At 38.1% G+C, this 17,284-nt stretch overlaps 1 pseudogene; it reads right to left on the bottom strand.

Annotated features, from left to right (window-relative positions):
- Window positions 1-14,473: 14,473 nt before the first annotated feature.
- On the bottom strand, window positions 14,474-17,026 carry LOC125389735 (large ribosomal subunit protein uL29 pseudogene; annotated as a pseudogene).
- Between the last annotated feature and the right edge of the window lie 258 nt (window positions 17,027-17,284).

The raw sequence follows: 17,284 nt of genomic DNA on the forward strand, positions 1-17,284 counted from the left end.
AGCAAAATTAATGATCAATTTATCACAGAAAGGATTGTGGAATTAGTAAAGTGGCTATACACTTCTTTCAGAAGCTTATGCTTAATAAGCTTTTATGCTTAAAAATGAAATGCTTCTGTTCTTATAAGTATAACTCAAAATAAAATTAGAGCATAGAAATTAAAAGATGGAGATGGGGGAAGTGAGGGAGGTTTTGGAGGGGGTACCAGAACTGAATAGTCTATAAATGTGTTATGTGCGCATGTATGAAATTCTCAGAGTTGTTAAAAGTTATATCAAAAATTAAATTGAGCTGCAACAATATGACATTTATCCTGGGTATCGTATCTATGCTCCTAGCAAAACAAAAAAGAAAGAGCTCTCACACCCAACAAATTTAAAACACAAAAAGAGAAAATGGATTTGTGATTAAATACTTTTGAGTAAAAGTACAGGGAGTCGACAGGTGAAATGGCAGTGTGAATGCTCTCCAAGCAAGCACAGAAATCACAACTTAATCACCTCAGTTGGGATTTATTTGGAAATTCACTAACTCACTTAGAAAGACTGTCAGATAACATTACACTCAGGCAGCAGGAAAAGACAACGGCTTAGCAGCTAATTCAGCAGCATGGTAAGTAAACTAGTCATTTGGTTTATTCATGTGTCACTAGCCCCCCAAACCTACATCCATTGAGTTTCTTTGATCAACCTGAGGCCCCAGCCAGAACCCAAACATGACCTGGAGATGCACTATCAAACAGATGAACCTCGAAGGCTAAGTGCCTCTTCCAGTGACTCTCTTCCCAGGGTTCATCAGAATTCCACCTGTTACTGTGTCTCGAAGGGAGGAGCAAGTGCAAAAGACACAAGACACCTGGTTTACACAAGGTCAGATTTACCTTCTGGTGCAAGGGATGAGCCAGATTCTGAAACAGCGGGAGGATAGAACCTGGACAAAACCACGAGGCCCCCAAGAGAAGCCTGATGTTGAAAGAGGCAAGAGGATTGTCACAGGTCACTTCAGGTCTGCAATGTTATGGGCGGCCTTTGTGAGTGTAGGAGGGTGTGTGTGTGGCCATGCGTTCACATGTGTGGGCCAGAGGAGGATACAAAGTGTTTGTTCCGCCACTCGCCACTGCCTTCCTTTAGGACAAGGACAGTGATTGGGATCCTCCTTTCTATGCCTTCTAACACAGGACTTATAAGCAGGTACATCCATGCCTGGTTTGTGTTGCTTTTTATTTATTTCTTTTATATTTGATATTATGATATAGTTACAGCATTTTCCCTCTTCATTCCTCTCTCCTTGCTCTCTTTCAAATCCATGGCCTCTTTTCTCATGTCGTTATATACATATATATATATATATATATATATATATATATATGTGTGTGTGTGTGTGTGTGTGTGTGTGTATATTTATATACATGCATTTCTAAATACATAAAAGCAAACTACAAAGTCTATATACTAGTATTTGAAATTTTGTTTGTTTTCAGGGATGGCTATTTGATATTCCTAACCATGAGTTTCCCAAAACATTACCGACTATTGCTATTACCCTTGTTTGCTCACCAAAGGCTAAAGGTGTGTCTACTGCGGAGACTCTATGTACTTCAGACACAAGACCCAGAGGACCCTGAACTGGAAATTAAATGAAAGTCTCCTTCCTGAGGAATAGCTTTAGCAGTAGCAGAAGGCACCGTTCAGGCTCTCAAAGGAGGAAAACAACCAAGAGTTCTACCCAGATGTGTTGCCTATGAACCACAACAACCAACAGGGCATGAGAACTCCCATACAGCCTGGTGGTTTTCTTTATAACATAATTATTTTTATTAATTTTTGAGATATTCAGATGTGTTTTGATCATATTCACCCTCACTCTCTCCTCCTGAGTCCTTCTCAGCTTCTACAACTTCATTCTATGATGTTTTAATATAACCCATTTACTCCTGAGTGTGGAGCCATCCACTGGCACATGGTTGACCTGCCAGGGGCTATACAGTTAAATAAAACTGGCTATCCCTGGCCCCAGAAGCCATCAACAATTCATAGCTCATCAATGAAAGATGGTAGTTCTTGAACCCCCGTTAGAGTGAACTTCGACAGGAATCAGCAAGGGGCACCTGGGAAGGGGTGTGAAATTATAGGAAATGGCAGATTAAGAGAAATGAAGACAGAAATATAGAATAGACTGGGAGGACTGAAGGTTAATACCAAACAACCCCAACTTTATTTCTCAACCATCATATATAGGAAAAACAGAAAAAAGAGAAGTACAGTCAGCTGACTACCTCCCTGCTCTGTCCTGGGGAGGAAGCTCAAGCAGGTGAATTATCTCATTCAGCTAAGCAGCTTCTAATCTCTAATGAGGAATGCCTCTGGCTGTCATACCCCAGCACAAATCTTAATAGTTAATGTGTTTTTTTCTCATAGGCAAAAATGCTCTTTCCCATGGTCTTAATCAGAACTTTCTCACTGACCTCAAGGCTATGTGGAGCAAGCAGAGCAGGCAATCTTGAACTCAAATGACTTCTGTAAGCCAGTAATGACTCCAGATGGAAGCTGAGATACATGTGGGCTCCCACAAACCCTCCCCTCCACATGCTGTACTTTAAATGGGTCATAGGGCTCTGAACTCAGTTTCTCATGTTTGTGCAACAGGGAATCTCATTCACTATGCCACATTTCCAGTCTTTATCTTTAAATAATATAACTTAATTTTGAGGAAGTTTGTATGTTAATTATAAAAATGATTGGTTGGATGAAATCAATATAGTTAATAACTTTACTCTTACCAGAATAGTTTTTTTGAAGTATTTCCATGGACTTGGCTAGAGGCTAAGAATAAGATGGTATTTCACTCTGAGTGGTATAAACAATGACAATATCATTATAATGACTTAGTCTTGCAGACACTTTTTTGATAATAGTTTATAGCCTGTGAAAATTAAATACAAAGAATATAATCATCTCAGTAAAAGACTTCTCTTTTCTTGGCCTGGGATGTAGGTAGGATTCACACACAGGACCCTTGGGCAGAAGGCACACTAGTTGGGTGCTAAGGTGCAGATTCACATCTGTCATTCCTTTCATCTGGAGACTGAGTAGACACATCACAACTTGGAGGTTAACCAGGGCTATCTGTAGAGAACATGTCAAAATGATGATAATAATAACTGAAAGAGACAATGTATGACCTATGGGACAATGCCAACAGAATGAACTCTAAGATCTAAACTAGGAAATCTATATAATAATTTTATAAACACTGTTAGACTTGTACATTGAAGTAACAGTAAACGAAAATTTGCAATGCAAATTCATGTGAACCCAAAACTCTGTAAAGCAGAAAACGGTGACAGCATAGGCAGGCAGAAATGACATGTGGAGAAGAAATCGTTTTGCTTCCTAGATGAATAGAGAAGGAACAGGATTCATTAATATCAGGAAATGCTGAGGTGAAATTACAAAAAGCAGAAAGTTTTTATTCACATGTAATTTAGTGAGTCTAACATGTTCACACGTGATGGAAATTTTTAGCATTAATGAGAATGTATGGGATAACACACACTGACACAGAGTCCTTCAAACGAGCAAAACAGCTTGATGAGGGAAATACTGATTGGGTTTACATGGACAAGAACCATGATCCACTTTTCCCTCTTCCCACCCCTTCCCCCAAAGCTAATCTGTAGAGAAGGTGCAGTAGGAAGCAAGGGGACTTTTGTGTTCCAGACAATAGCCTGCTCTAGTTTTGCAATCTTTCCAGAGCCAATGGGAAGACTTTCTGTCATATAATTGATATTTGCTTCAGATGGCCATTCTGGATCTGTTCTTCTACATGTAGCATGACCAAGATAATTGTCAACTAGAGCATGATTATGCAGATTGTTCCTTCTTATTTCTATTTATTTTAATTAAAACCTGATTTGTTTTCAGCCAGTATATTCTGACTACGTTTTCCCTTCTGCCTACTCCTCCCAGACCTCCCAAGCCTCTCCACCAAACAAATTCTACACCTTTTCTTACTCTCTTGTTAGAAAACAAACAGGCATCTTTAAAATAATAATAATAATAACAGTAGTAAAATGGAATAAGATGAAATAGAAACTAACTCAAATGATGAAAAATGGACAAATGAACAGAAAGAAAAAGCCAAAGAAAAATTACAAGAAGCTTAACCTGATACACACTTTCATAGACACAAAAATCTCGAAAAGATACAAAATTGGAAACTGAAACCACAATTTATAAGCAAAAGACCTATCAGTGTGTTGCTCAGCCATCATAATGGCTGCCTTCTGTAGGAGAGAGGAACAAATAGAGAGACCTATGTTGTAGGAGGCTGCTTGTTTGTTTCCCAGCTGCCCAGACTCCTGAAACAATCACACAGAAACTGTATTAGTTAAATCACTGCTAATCCCATTAGCTCTAACTTCTTATTGGCTAACTCTTACATCTTATTTTAACCCATTTCTATTAATCTGTGTATGACCATGAGGCTGTGACTTACCCAGTAAAGTCCCATCCTGTGTCTTTCTCTGGCGGGGCTACGTGGCTTCTCCTTGACTCTGCCTTCTTTCTCACAGCATTCAGTTTAGTTTTCCCTGCCTATCTCTACTATACCCTATCACAAACCCAAGACACATTCTTTATTGGCCAGTGGTATTCACAGCATTGTGATATCCCACATCACCTCCTCTTTTCTTTGTAAATAAAAAAGAAAGGCTTTAACTTTAATATAGTACAATTACATATAACAAAACAGGTATCAAGAAAGAATTACTGCTACAATATTTATATCTACTTTATCTTTTATCATAACTAAAAAAAACTATATTATAAGTATCTGCTCTTCAACTCCATCAAAGACTCCAGAAGGTAATAAACAGGAAGTTCTTTGTAAGCAACTTCCAAAACTCTAGAATTGACAGAAACATTTTGCTCCCTGAACAGTCACCCAAAGTTCTTCTCTACCATTGGGGTATTTATTTTCAGCCTTCAGGCCCATAACTGTCCAGCAGACTTTTTCATGAAGCAGGAAATTTCAAAGACAGTTCTGCCTATATTGGCAGTTTGTCGGTCACTTTCTTCTGTGTCCCGAAGAATGTCTAGCAGACTTTTTCATGAAGGAGGAACCTCAAAGGATAGTCTCACCTTCTTTAGGCAATTTCAGCAGTCATTTTTCCGAAGGTCCTGCATGTTCAGTTCATACAGCATAACAGCAAGAAGTCCAGGCAAGAGCAGTTTCTTGCCCAAATGACTAGCAAACTCCATAATGAGTCTCTTCAATGCTTAACATCCTCTTGAAGTAGATTGCTGTTCCCAGGATCAGATGTGTCTCATTGTCAAGAAGAGTCCTAAGTTCTTAAACATTTTAAATGCCATATTATATAGTCTTTGAAAGGTTTGAAGAATGCCTATCCATCTGAAATACATCACTGTACATCTAGAAAATCTAACTAATGTGACTACAAGCTTGACTATTATAGATGATTCTCTATTAACCTATATTTATTAATTATACATTATGTTTTTAAGTGAGATGGTCGAAGACAATACTTTAATCAAGCTCAGAAACACATACACACAGTATAACAAAATTGACCTTAAATTTGTTTCAAAAAATCAAAATCCATGCCAATGCAAATCTTTATAGCATATCCCCCTTTAAATGTAAACACACATTTATAAGCAATATTTGGGAATATGGGCATAGTTCTCTACAAACTGCTCCCTGCTTTTTGTCGGGCGAAGTAATTTTGGGAGATGTTTATGACAACCTTTCACAAGGTGTTGGTCCATCCAACCATATTAGTCTGGAAGAAATCCACAGGTTCTCATCTTCTATGGAAACAAAAGAAACATATATAGCAAAATATATATTATAAATAAAATAAGATATATTTAGACCCAAACTTTGAAGACAAGAAACCTTTAAAGTATATACATTGATTACTTAGCTCCTTCACAGTCAAAAATTTTGAAGAAAACACATTAATATACATAATCCAGACTCTCTGTATATTTTCCATGTTTATGTGGCTTGTTTTTTTTACTCTATTACTTTTTCAACAAGTTTAATTTTATTATCTTTACTCCTTTAATCTATCTGTACTCTGTCTTTTTAAAAACTTTGATTCTTTTATGAACCATTGACTTCCTCTTATAACTCTCTATACTCATTTTCTTCTCTGTCCCAAGCTTATGTACATTTTCTAAACACTGTGACCCATTTAGAGGTTTTATTTCCGTCTTAATCTGTCTTTACTGTGTATCTGTTATCCTTTTGTAACCAGAACTGCTTCTTAAAATGCTAAGTGATTCTTATTAACCTAAGTGCTAGGGCATATACAACCCTGCCTGCTTGCTCCACCTAGTCCAACATGGTAGGCAAAGGTCGGTTTAGTGTGAGCCATGCTCACAGCCCCATTTTCAGGCACATAATGGGTCCCTGTTACCATTAAGCAAGTTGTAGCACCCTCTCACAGAACCCATTTAAATGTTCCCGTAGCTGGACGTTCAAAAAGAGTCAGAGTTTGTGCTGGCAGCATGGCCCAGGAAGCCACCATTTCAAAACCATGCGGCATTTTTTCTGCTGCTACTGAATCAGGAAAACCTCACATAAAGAAGCCATGGTGTTAAGCCATGCTTAACCCTTATTTATTTATTTATTTATTGCCTAGAATTTCTTCCCAAATTCTCTCAGGTTTTGGGAATCCCACATCAGACCTTCAGCTGAACAACTTGCAGAGAGCAAGAGGCCTTGGGACACTCAATCCTGAATAGGATGGTCTGTCTCCATCAGAATTTTCCCCTTTGAGCTCAGAAAACTATGTGGGGTAGGACATAGAGAGATTTAAAGAGCCAGAGGGGATGGAGGATCCCAGTGAGAAAAAGCCTTCTAGGCACAACAAGACAATGGATTTATGAACTCACAACGATTGGCTGTTTGCTCAGGGTCTGCACTGGTCTTGGCCAGATGAAGCCCCAGCACTCTGAGGGTAAATGGACACAGCCCTCTCATTCCTAACCCGGGAGCTATCTCCAATTATGCCACCCTGGACAAACAAAGCAAAAATAGAGAAAAGGTGGTAATTCCAACTCTGTTGAAATAAGTAGAATCAAAAAGTACATTTTATCATACTGTAGAGCAGTATTGAAATGCAAGCACTACTGTCTGATAGGACATTTTACCAAAAGGAAATTCTTATTACTATAGAAAAGACACTTGAGAAATAATGTCCCCCACCTTCCAAATGAAGTATTTCTGCTATTATGACACAAAAGGGAGTGCTAAAGTTATGTAAATGGAATCTTGCAATTAAATAAGACTTGGTTTTTATAATGGCTTCTTGAAAAAAAAAGCAAAAGCCAATTAAAAAAACAAGCACACAGTTGTATAGAGAACAGAAAAAATTTTATGCAAATAATAAGTCTTGATATCCCTCTCAGCTTTGTAAAAAGTTTCTAATATACTACTTTATAGAGTCAAGACTTAGATACAAGCAACCAGATACATAGGCCTTCACTAAGTTTATACTTGTACTATTGAATTACAAAGGAGGGGCAGGGGCCAGTCTCATGGAATTGAGTACTACTCAAGCTATCAATTAATGCAGATAGATTTAAAGTAGAGTTTGAGTTTTTAGTTGTACTCTTCAACATATCCATGAACTGTGTGACTAGGAGCATTTAACAATATTTAATATGTGGTAATATGGCAAATGATAAATCTTTGTATCGCTGGGGAGGAAACATATGGTCTACAAGAGATAAGTGCAAATATGCATGCTGAGCCTTATTTCATGTTCAGTCTTGAGTTCTTCTGGGTGTGTAGCATTTTTAAATTTCAAACATTCTGTTCAGCTGACTGCAGTAAATTTTTATGTTTCCGTAATTACTCCTTCTTATTCTTGTAGGCAGAAATAGAGCAGTCCTTGTTATCACATTAAATTGGGTTATGGGGACTTCTCAACTTTTATTGCTTCCTTTCTCTCTCTGTCAGCTTCACATTTGCTCTCTCTCAGCCTGCCTCTTTGGAAGTGATTACATACTGGTGTTGGGTCTATAAATTAGAATACACATTGTCTTCAGTGACTAGTGTAGTTGGACTTGGCTTTGTGGAACTGCCAGCCTGCAAAAAATGACATGGAGATGTACTATTTATTAATTAGGAAAGTTTTGCCTTTTGTCTTAGGCTTTTTCCTAACTAGCTCTTATAACTTAAATTATCTCATATTTTTAAATTAATATTATGCCACGTGGCTCAGGCACCTCTCCTCTGTACCACATGTCTGACTTCTTCAGTCTCTCGGGTGTCTCTCTACCACTCTTCTTCTTCCTAGAGCTCTCTCTGTCCCCAGAAGTTCTGCCTATTCTCTCCTGCTAGCTATTGGCCATTCGGCTCTTTATTAAGCCAATCAGTAGGTGCCTTCGCAAAGACATATCTTTAGAGTGTACACAAAATTTACCTCACAACAAGCTAGGAGAGCCTATCATGTATACTTTGATAAATGCCACACTAGGATTGCAAAGCTAATGGTTCGATTCATATTAAGGGATTTCTGTCTCTGAGAATATTTTCTAACAAGATTGTCTGTGATATCTAAAAGCAGTAATTTGCATAGTTCTCCATACCAAATATTTTACTGTACTCCACTGAGAATTTTTATATTTTAAGTGATTTTCTGTTGTTTGCTTATAAAATTGAGTGACAACTATTCATTAATAGGGTCATCAATAACAACCTATAGTTTGACAGAATATGTATTTTAAACATGGCCAAAAGGCACTGTGTGAATCTACTACTGGAAAGCAGCATTGACAGTACTGAGAGTTTCAAATCTAAGTGTTTTTCCCCTGACTATAACTAGTAAATAAGTAAGCATTTTGTACGAAAATTTACACTACTATTGTCATTGTTAATAAATAAATAGATAGATGATGATGGAGATAGATAGATAGATAGATAGATAGATAGATAGATAGATAGATAGATAGATAGATAGAAATATGATAGGTAGATTGGTTGATACAGGCTTGCTTTAGTACAACAAACTGAAAAACGATTCTGTTGATGTTTCTGGCTTCACATAACACCAACTTTCTTTCATTTTTAAAGCATTGTACATGTAAGTTTATTTCAGCTTGCATTGGAATTAACATCTAATCTGGAGCTTAATTATAATAAACTAAAGCATAACGTCACTTTGAATTTTGTATAGAAAAAAATAAAATAAAATCATGATGCCTCCAAGGTAACGTAGAATAGAGACTAAGTTTGAATGGCTGCCTGACACTTCACCTCCTGGGTCTAAATTTTGCAAATGTTATGGAATTTGTCTAGTTTCCCTCATCAAAGTTCAGTGCACAGATGGTACAGGAAGTAAATTATACAATAACTTCATTAGGTTTGTGCAAAGGAATCAAAGACGCTTCCATGGTATGGGAAGTTTTGATTACTCTTGAGGAAGGAAAAATGTATCTTTCTGATCTTGTTGCCCAGTATTTTATAGCCTGAGGTAAGAGAATTGGATGAGATCAAGGCTATACGGGGCTACTAATGAGTTTCAGAGCTGCCTGGGTCACAGAGTGGCAGCATATCCCTCGTCAGACTCTTAGCTCCCTGCGTGCTTCTAATGCATTACTTTTTGACACGAATGCTTCCTCTAAGTGTACTTGTTTCATATTCACCTAAAATAATTATATTCATGCAATAAAAGACACAAAAAAATCACATGGAAATGCAGATATTTTCCTAAGCAACCTTGTATTTCATAGTTTTTCTGATTTGCATAAACTGTTATAATTTACATATACTGATTCTATTCTTAAAGACACTTAATTCTACTTAGCATTCTGTTTTAACAGATTTACCAGCTGTTTTAGTCCATCTCCTGTTTTTCATTTAAAAAATTACAAAAAAAATACTCATACTGGGCAAATTAGAAAGAACACAGGTTTACATTGGCTCTCCTTTCCATAAGAACAAGATCAAGCGGCTGTAACAGGTGATGTCCTTCCTGCAGTCTGAGCCCCGAGGAGGTGTGAGCATCTCATGACGAGGTCACACTCGTGCTCTGTCATCACTAGACCCTCCCCTTCCATAAAACCTCAAGGATTCCATCACGGAAGTCCACATTTGTGGTCTGATCCCATCTTAATCATCACCTTTAAAAACCAGAATGGGATTAAATTTCTTCTGCTTAACACTTTAGTGGGGATTAAGTTTAGCAGAGGAAGGCTCTGAGGCACAGCTGAGCCGTACACAGAGCACAGCAGCCAGGGAAGCTGCAGCTCCACTGATGGACGGCTCTGCATTACTCCACTGTATGGGAGATGTTAGCTTAGGTTAAAAAAATTCCATGAATATTTAAGCAATTCAAATTTATTCTTGCACATTTCTTCTCTTTGTGTATGGGCATGATTTTCACTGGGTTTCCCCATGAGAAGGGCAGTTTCTGACTTGTGGGAATGTTATTACACATTTCAACATTGACCTTCGTGTAGTTTTACCCGTTTATTCTTGAACGCTCATTAATCCTGTCAAAACTCAGTATTCCCAGATTTTAGGAGGTTGTCTTTCAGATAGATCAATGGCAAATTGCAGCTTGCCTTTCTGCTCCTTCTTTTTGTTCCTTTATTAAAGATGTGAGTGAGCAGCCTTCATTCATTGTACACACAGGCTTCTGCTTATGAGGATCACTGGTGAGTGTCTTTGCCTATAGTTTCCCTACTGTCTAATTAGAGAACATGTTTCTTTGTATTCTAGGTTACTGAGTGTTTATCTGAAGTGTTGCAAACAACTTCCCTCAGTCTGTAATTGGTCATCCTGTGTCTTAGTGTGTGATTCATTGGCAATGAGTTTTACATTGTGATTTCAGAAAAAAATACATTTATCCTTTATCTTACATATTTTGCTCTTTGAATCTTGTTACACGTATCTGCTTCTTTTCCATGATGATATTTTTATAATGATATTTTCTGTGGTCCCTGTGTACATTTAGATGTGACTGAAATTTTACATAAACTGTCTTGGTTTATTTTCCAATAGGGGGAGAGTTACAGATTGCACTGAAAATGTTTGCCCTCAGAATAAACATAGCCTACTATATTTTTAGATAATGTTGCAAAGATATCCCACTAGACCCAGACTACTGTATATGCCTAGTTCTGGTTCTGAGGTCTCACAGTGTTATGTTAATCTAATTATTCATTTCTGTACTCAGTTCAGACTAGCTTTTAGATTCCAATGCCCCCTTTTAAGAATCCCAAATTATCACATATCAATTTTTGACATTTTCTAAGAAAGAAATAAAAGCACTTACAACATTCCTGCAAGGGCTAGAGCAAGTATGTGACTAAGGCAAATGCCTTTCAGAAGCTTGTAATCAGATAGCATGAAATATGTAATTCAGCACTAGTATTCCAGGTGATGTGTAAGGTAAGACAGCAATGATGAACTCATTTAAACAGAATCAACAGAGGAAGACTTCCTCTGCAAAGAACTCTTGTTGTAAGTGTTGTATTTTCCCAATAAAGGGAAGAAATAAATTGTGGCTGTAGAAAGAGTATTTAGGAAGACAGCAAATCCAAAGGCCCTGGGGTAAAAATTGAGAACCTTGAGAAGGAGGCTAGATTCACTAGAGTGGAATGACCAAGCGGGAAAAGAAGAACGAGATCACAGAGAGAGCTGGAACTAGAGCAGGAGGAGTGGTGCAGCAGTTAAGAGCACTGGCTCCTTATTCAGAAGGTTAGAGCTTCATTCCCAGCACCCACATGGCAGATCATAGCCATCTGTAATTGCAGATCCAGGAGATCCTAGCCATCATCGGGATTCCATGAGTAACAGACATGCAAGTGATGCAATACTCACAAGCAACCAAAACACTAATACACATAAAAATATGTTTAAAAAGGAAGAAGCCATGAAACCCCATTATACAGACTTTTCTTGGTCATAGTAAGAATTTTGGAAAATCTACATGTTAGGGAGATTTAAGAGCTGTTTCTGATAAATTCAGCTATCTATGTTACTCATATATGCTAACAGCTGGCTGTAGGGAATAGTCAGTGCAGAAGCAGCAGGAGAGTTGGAAGGTATTTAAGCAATCTAGGCAAAAATGATTTGGCTTATTCTTATACAGGAGCAATGGAGACAGAGAAAACTTTTTATGGTATATATTGAGAATGCACACACAAACATACACAGCCTCTGGAAAATTAATATCTGATTGAAAATTTTGTCTTTATTTTCTGAGCATCAGTTCTTTTTATATGTGAACTAAGAGAGATGGGGATGAGTATATTTAAAGACATTAGAGTAGGAAATCTTGCCTCCCTTTTGGCTGTCTCAGAATTACACTATCTACTGGAAATTCATGTGCAGACATTAAGCAGGCAGAAGAATGAACAATGGGTATCAAGTTGTCAAGATTACAAAGATGTAGGCTAAAAGGACATGAGAAAAAACCCTCTGTGCTCCTTGGGACTCCAATGATGAGAGAGGGAAAAATAAAGGATCCATGAGATTGAAGCAGCTGAGCCAAGGAAGGACTAGGTATGTAGTTCTCTGGAAATCACCCGGAAAATCACTTAGAGCGGGAGGCAGCAAATCCATCAGACCAGAAGTACTTTCTTTAGCCACTAATTGCTTAGATGGAGAACAAATTTACTCGCTGAAAGCAGCTCTGCTAGGTGTTGTCCAGGAAAGCACTCATGTAGGAGATTCCCTGTAACACACGGAATTCCACCAGGCCTCTCTGTCCAGTTCTGTCATTTTTGTCTGAATCAGCTCAGGATGGAAAGAAACCAGCGTTTTTAACAAACCAACCCATTTGGAAGAACGGATCTCTGATTTAGAGGATATTTACACAGAGGCACTCAGCTGACAAATATGACAAATAAGACATAACTCTGAAAACCCGTCAAAAGCCAAGTGTTGCACCCAAGTTGATGATGTTTCTTTTAACTTCTAAAACATAATTTAAAATATTTTTATTTCCATCTTATAGATCTTATAGTTTGCCCTCCATCATTGAAGATTTTTAGGTATCACCATCTTATAGCAGCAGTGAGCTCTCTCAATTTTCCTTCATACACATATTCCTTTTGAATTCTGTTTCTCCAGTGCTGAGGTTGAAGCAGGAGTCTTTTACAGGCTAGGAAAATGCTCAGCCGCTGACTGTATCTCTGAGCCTCCACTCAGAATTTGTCTCATAATTCTGTTTTCAAGTGGCATAATCTCCTTAATTTCTCAAGCCATGAGACCACCTATAATCATCTCTTTAGTTGTTCTGTTTTCTCTTGCCTTACAATACTTTCCAATACAAATTTTATTAGAATAATCAAATTCACAAAGCTTGCTAGACCAAGGAAATCCAAGTAGTTCTGCCTGGATCCAAACGTCACTCTTTCTCTAGCACGGGATATGAATTTTTCCTGCTCAGTCACAGTACCTAGTTTTCTTCTCTGTGTTGTTCTCTGATGCTGTTTCGAGAGAAAGGAAGCCATGTCACGCAGGAACATGAAGCATGATTTTTCACCAGCCCTCTCTAAAGTGAGTGAATGGCCAAAGGAAGGAAAATTCTGAGGGTTACAGCTTTTGACAATTTGCTTTCATAAGAAAAAGGACAATATTAGGAGAAAAAAAATCACACCGACTAGCTGGAGTCTCCCTAGAAACTTAGCAACTGTCTCTTGGGAAATTATCTAAATTTTAAAGAAACTTGCCAGTCCTTCTTGGAAACTTGACATAACCAAGAGTTACCTGGGAAGAGGGACCCTCATCTGAAGAACTGCCTACATCAGCTTGATCTGTGGCCATGTCTGCAAGAGAAGGTCTTGATTGATGATTGATGTAGGAGGGTCCTGCCCACTGTGAGCAGCTCTAGCCGTAGGAGGTGGGTCTGAGCTGTATGAGAAAGTTAACTGAGCATAAACCAGTGAGGGAGGCCATAAGTAGCATTTCCGCATGGTTCCTGCCTCTAGGTTCCTGCCCTGACTTCCCCTGATGATGGATTGTGACCAGGAAGTACATCTGAAATGACGCCTTTCCTCCCCTACATTGCCTTTGGTTGAAAGCAAACTAGGAGACAACTTTTGATCTGACCACAAGAAGAACAATGATTAGAGAGGCTTCCATAGTCCTGATTCTCAAAACAGTTTCAGAAAAACAGTTTTGGAGCTTATTTCAGACAATTCTATGAGACAAAAACAAAGTTGAAGACACAATACAAACAAATAATACTAAAACTAATCTAATAGGGTTGTTACATGGGGCCCAGGAACAGGAGGCTAAAAAGGCTAACAGGATTAACCTGCATTAATCTACAGAAATATCAAACCTTGTCTACCGTTTATTTTTCTATATTGCCAGTATGCTATGTTTTGCATGTACCATCTAGCTGTTTCACATGTTTTTAAATTAAGAAATTAAGTATATATATATTCCAAACTTGCACTTTATTGCCCTTCCATTAGACCATTAGACCTTGACCACATACTTGCCTAGCGGGTACAGCCTTTCCTTCCCCTGCTGCTTCTTTGTCTTCAGCTTCTCCTCATGCTTAGTAAACCAGTGGTGCATGGCTCTAGTTTTCTTGGGTCACAGGTCCAGAGGTTTGTACTTCTTGCTGTTGTAGAATTTCCTGAGGTTTTCCTTTTGAGTCTGGTTAATGACGGTGAGGACATGGGCGATAGATTTCCGGACAACTCATATCTTGGAGAGCTTGGACGCGGTGCCGCCTATCACCTTGGTGACATGAAGCTCGGATAGCTCTACCTTCAAATTGTCCAGTTGTTTTAGCAGTTCCTCCTTCTTCTTGCCTTGCAGGTCCGTATAATGGCCATAGCTGCCTTGCTCACCGCTGAGGCCGACTGGTCCATGAGAAAGAGCATTAAGTACTATAATTAATATTAACATTTTAAAATTATCTTACATGCTTGACGGTGGTGGCACACGCCATTAATCCCAGCACTCGGGAGGCAGAGGCAGGCGGATTTCTGTTAGTTCGAGGCCAGCTTGGTCTACAAGAGCTAGTTCCAGGACAGGCACCAAAGCTACAGAGAAACCCTGTCTCATGGAAAAAAATTATCATACATAAGCACCTAGGGCTGGACTTTTGTAATATGTCAGTTTGATGATTTTGCCTATGTATAAATGTCAACAGATTGCTCTCTGATGACCTGTTACTACTTAACAAACTGACCAAGTTATTTATTGTTCTGACTATGAGAGATATAGATACTGCATTTCAATTATCATCTTTTATCTGCTCTTAATATAACAGTAGATGTGCAAAATAAACAATCCAAGCTTACAGTAGTAACAAGGAAAGGCAACTCAACTGTCTTACAAGGCGAAAAGCAGATCAGTTTTCAGCAAAATCAGAAATCACATTTATTTCTGAGTGAGGTAAGATTAATATTACATTTAGTTGGGATTTGAAGGCTAGGGAATTTGAAGAAGGAATATAGGGGAGTATGTTCAAGGAAGTAGCTTTTATCACAAATACAAATTAGATTGCAAAGTTTTAATTATCTCTGGATAAATGATAAAGGTGATTTTACCAAACATTCCTACACATTCAGAGAAATAGCAGAATCAATAGCCTAGTAGAATTATTTTCTTGGATAGCTCAATTATAGAAATATAATACTTCAAACTGTACAACTAACCTAATGGCTTCCCAATCCAAAACTCCACCCATTTTCTTTCTGCTATTTATCAGCTGTTCAGTTCTTCAAAATGAAGAAAGTTAGGAGATGAACAGTAAGATAATTTCAATTTCACTATTTTTTATTTTGCTGTTTCTTAATTCTGGTAAATGTTCTGTGCAGAAGGTGGCAGGAAACATTGCTCCTCAGGAACTGTCGGAAGAATATAAGGTAGTAGGATCCCTTCACTGATGAAGAAATGATGCATCTATGGCTGGTCCTGGGACTTAGAGACTTAGACATCTACATCAAAAAATAGCTGCTATGAGTTCTGTTGATTAAAGAGTCTGGATACAGGAGAAGCTATCTTACTATCTCTGGTGCAACAGTATACATTACAGTGGTCAATGAGAGCTGCTTTCCCAGATGTATTTGTGCTTCTGAAAAGGATTCTCTTTAAAGGTAACAGTTGTAAGACTCAGGTACACATTTGAAATGGAATGTGCATTATTTCAGTAAGACAAACCTTGAAACTTCCCTGATTGTTTTAGTTTATATTCTGGTCATTTACAATTTGATCACAAAGATTCAAGTATTTTCCAGCGGGCCCTGTATTAAGAACTTTCACTGTTTAGGCTATGTAGAAATCCTTCGCAGATGGATATCACCTTAAGGTCTGCCTCTCGTTTATACAGAAGAAGGTCGTTTTGTAAGATGCTACTTTCCCCAAATTTATCTGTCAAAGTGACAAAATATTTGTCTAAATTCCAATTCGAATAGAGATAAATTTGGAATTTGACCAGTTGTTTCAAATTAATATTTATATCAAAGTGTCAAAATCTGCTAAACATTCTAAGATCAGGAGGTAAAGTGAAAAGTCTTTGCTTTGCAATATATAGAGAGAGTTGTTGGGAAGTAATAGCTCTTAAAAGTCTGTGCTGTTGATGCAGGGTAGACATGCTAAAGGTACAGTAGACGAGAACAGAAACAGATTGAGCAGGCACACAATTTGATAGCTGAAGGATGAGCCATGGAATGAGTGGTGGGAGACCCTGCAGATAGGCTTCACTTAGTGGCCTTATGCAGACAGAAGGAACAAAGTCAACCCATGCCTCACACCAGGACAAAAGTCAAAGCCACAGGAATGAGTGATTCACATTACCAATACAGAAATTTAAAACTTGTAGGAAAATTTTATTAACATATTTCTCAGCTTGTATGATTTCTTGAACATACACAATAGTGCCAGTCATAACTAGAAATGACAAATTTTATCTCATAAAAATAAGGACAGTGGTTGATTGATTTATTACTGTTCTAAGGCAGAATCTCATTGCGTAGACTAGGATGACTTCAACTCACTGTCCTCCTGCCTCAGCATCCTAGCGGAAGGAGATTACAGGTGTGTCCCACCATAGCCCTTTAACCAATCTGGAAATTTTCAAATTCTGACACTGAAAAATATTTTAATGTCTAGTGTGGTAGTTTGAAAGTAATTGGCCACCACAATCCCATAATTTCATAGGGAGAGGCACTATTAGGAAATGTGGCTTTGTCAGAGTGAGGATGGCCTTCTTGGAGGAAGTGTGTCACTGAGGTGGGGAGGGCTTTGAGGTTTCATATACTCAAAATAGCGCCC

This window comes from Myodes glareolus, chromosome 26 (genome assembly GCF_982192425.1).
Source record: "Myodes glareolus chromosome 26, mMyoGla1.1, whole genome shotgun sequence".
In the NCBI taxonomy this organism is placed as follows: Eukaryota; Metazoa; Chordata; class Mammalia; order Rodentia; family Cricetidae; genus Myodes; species Myodes glareolus.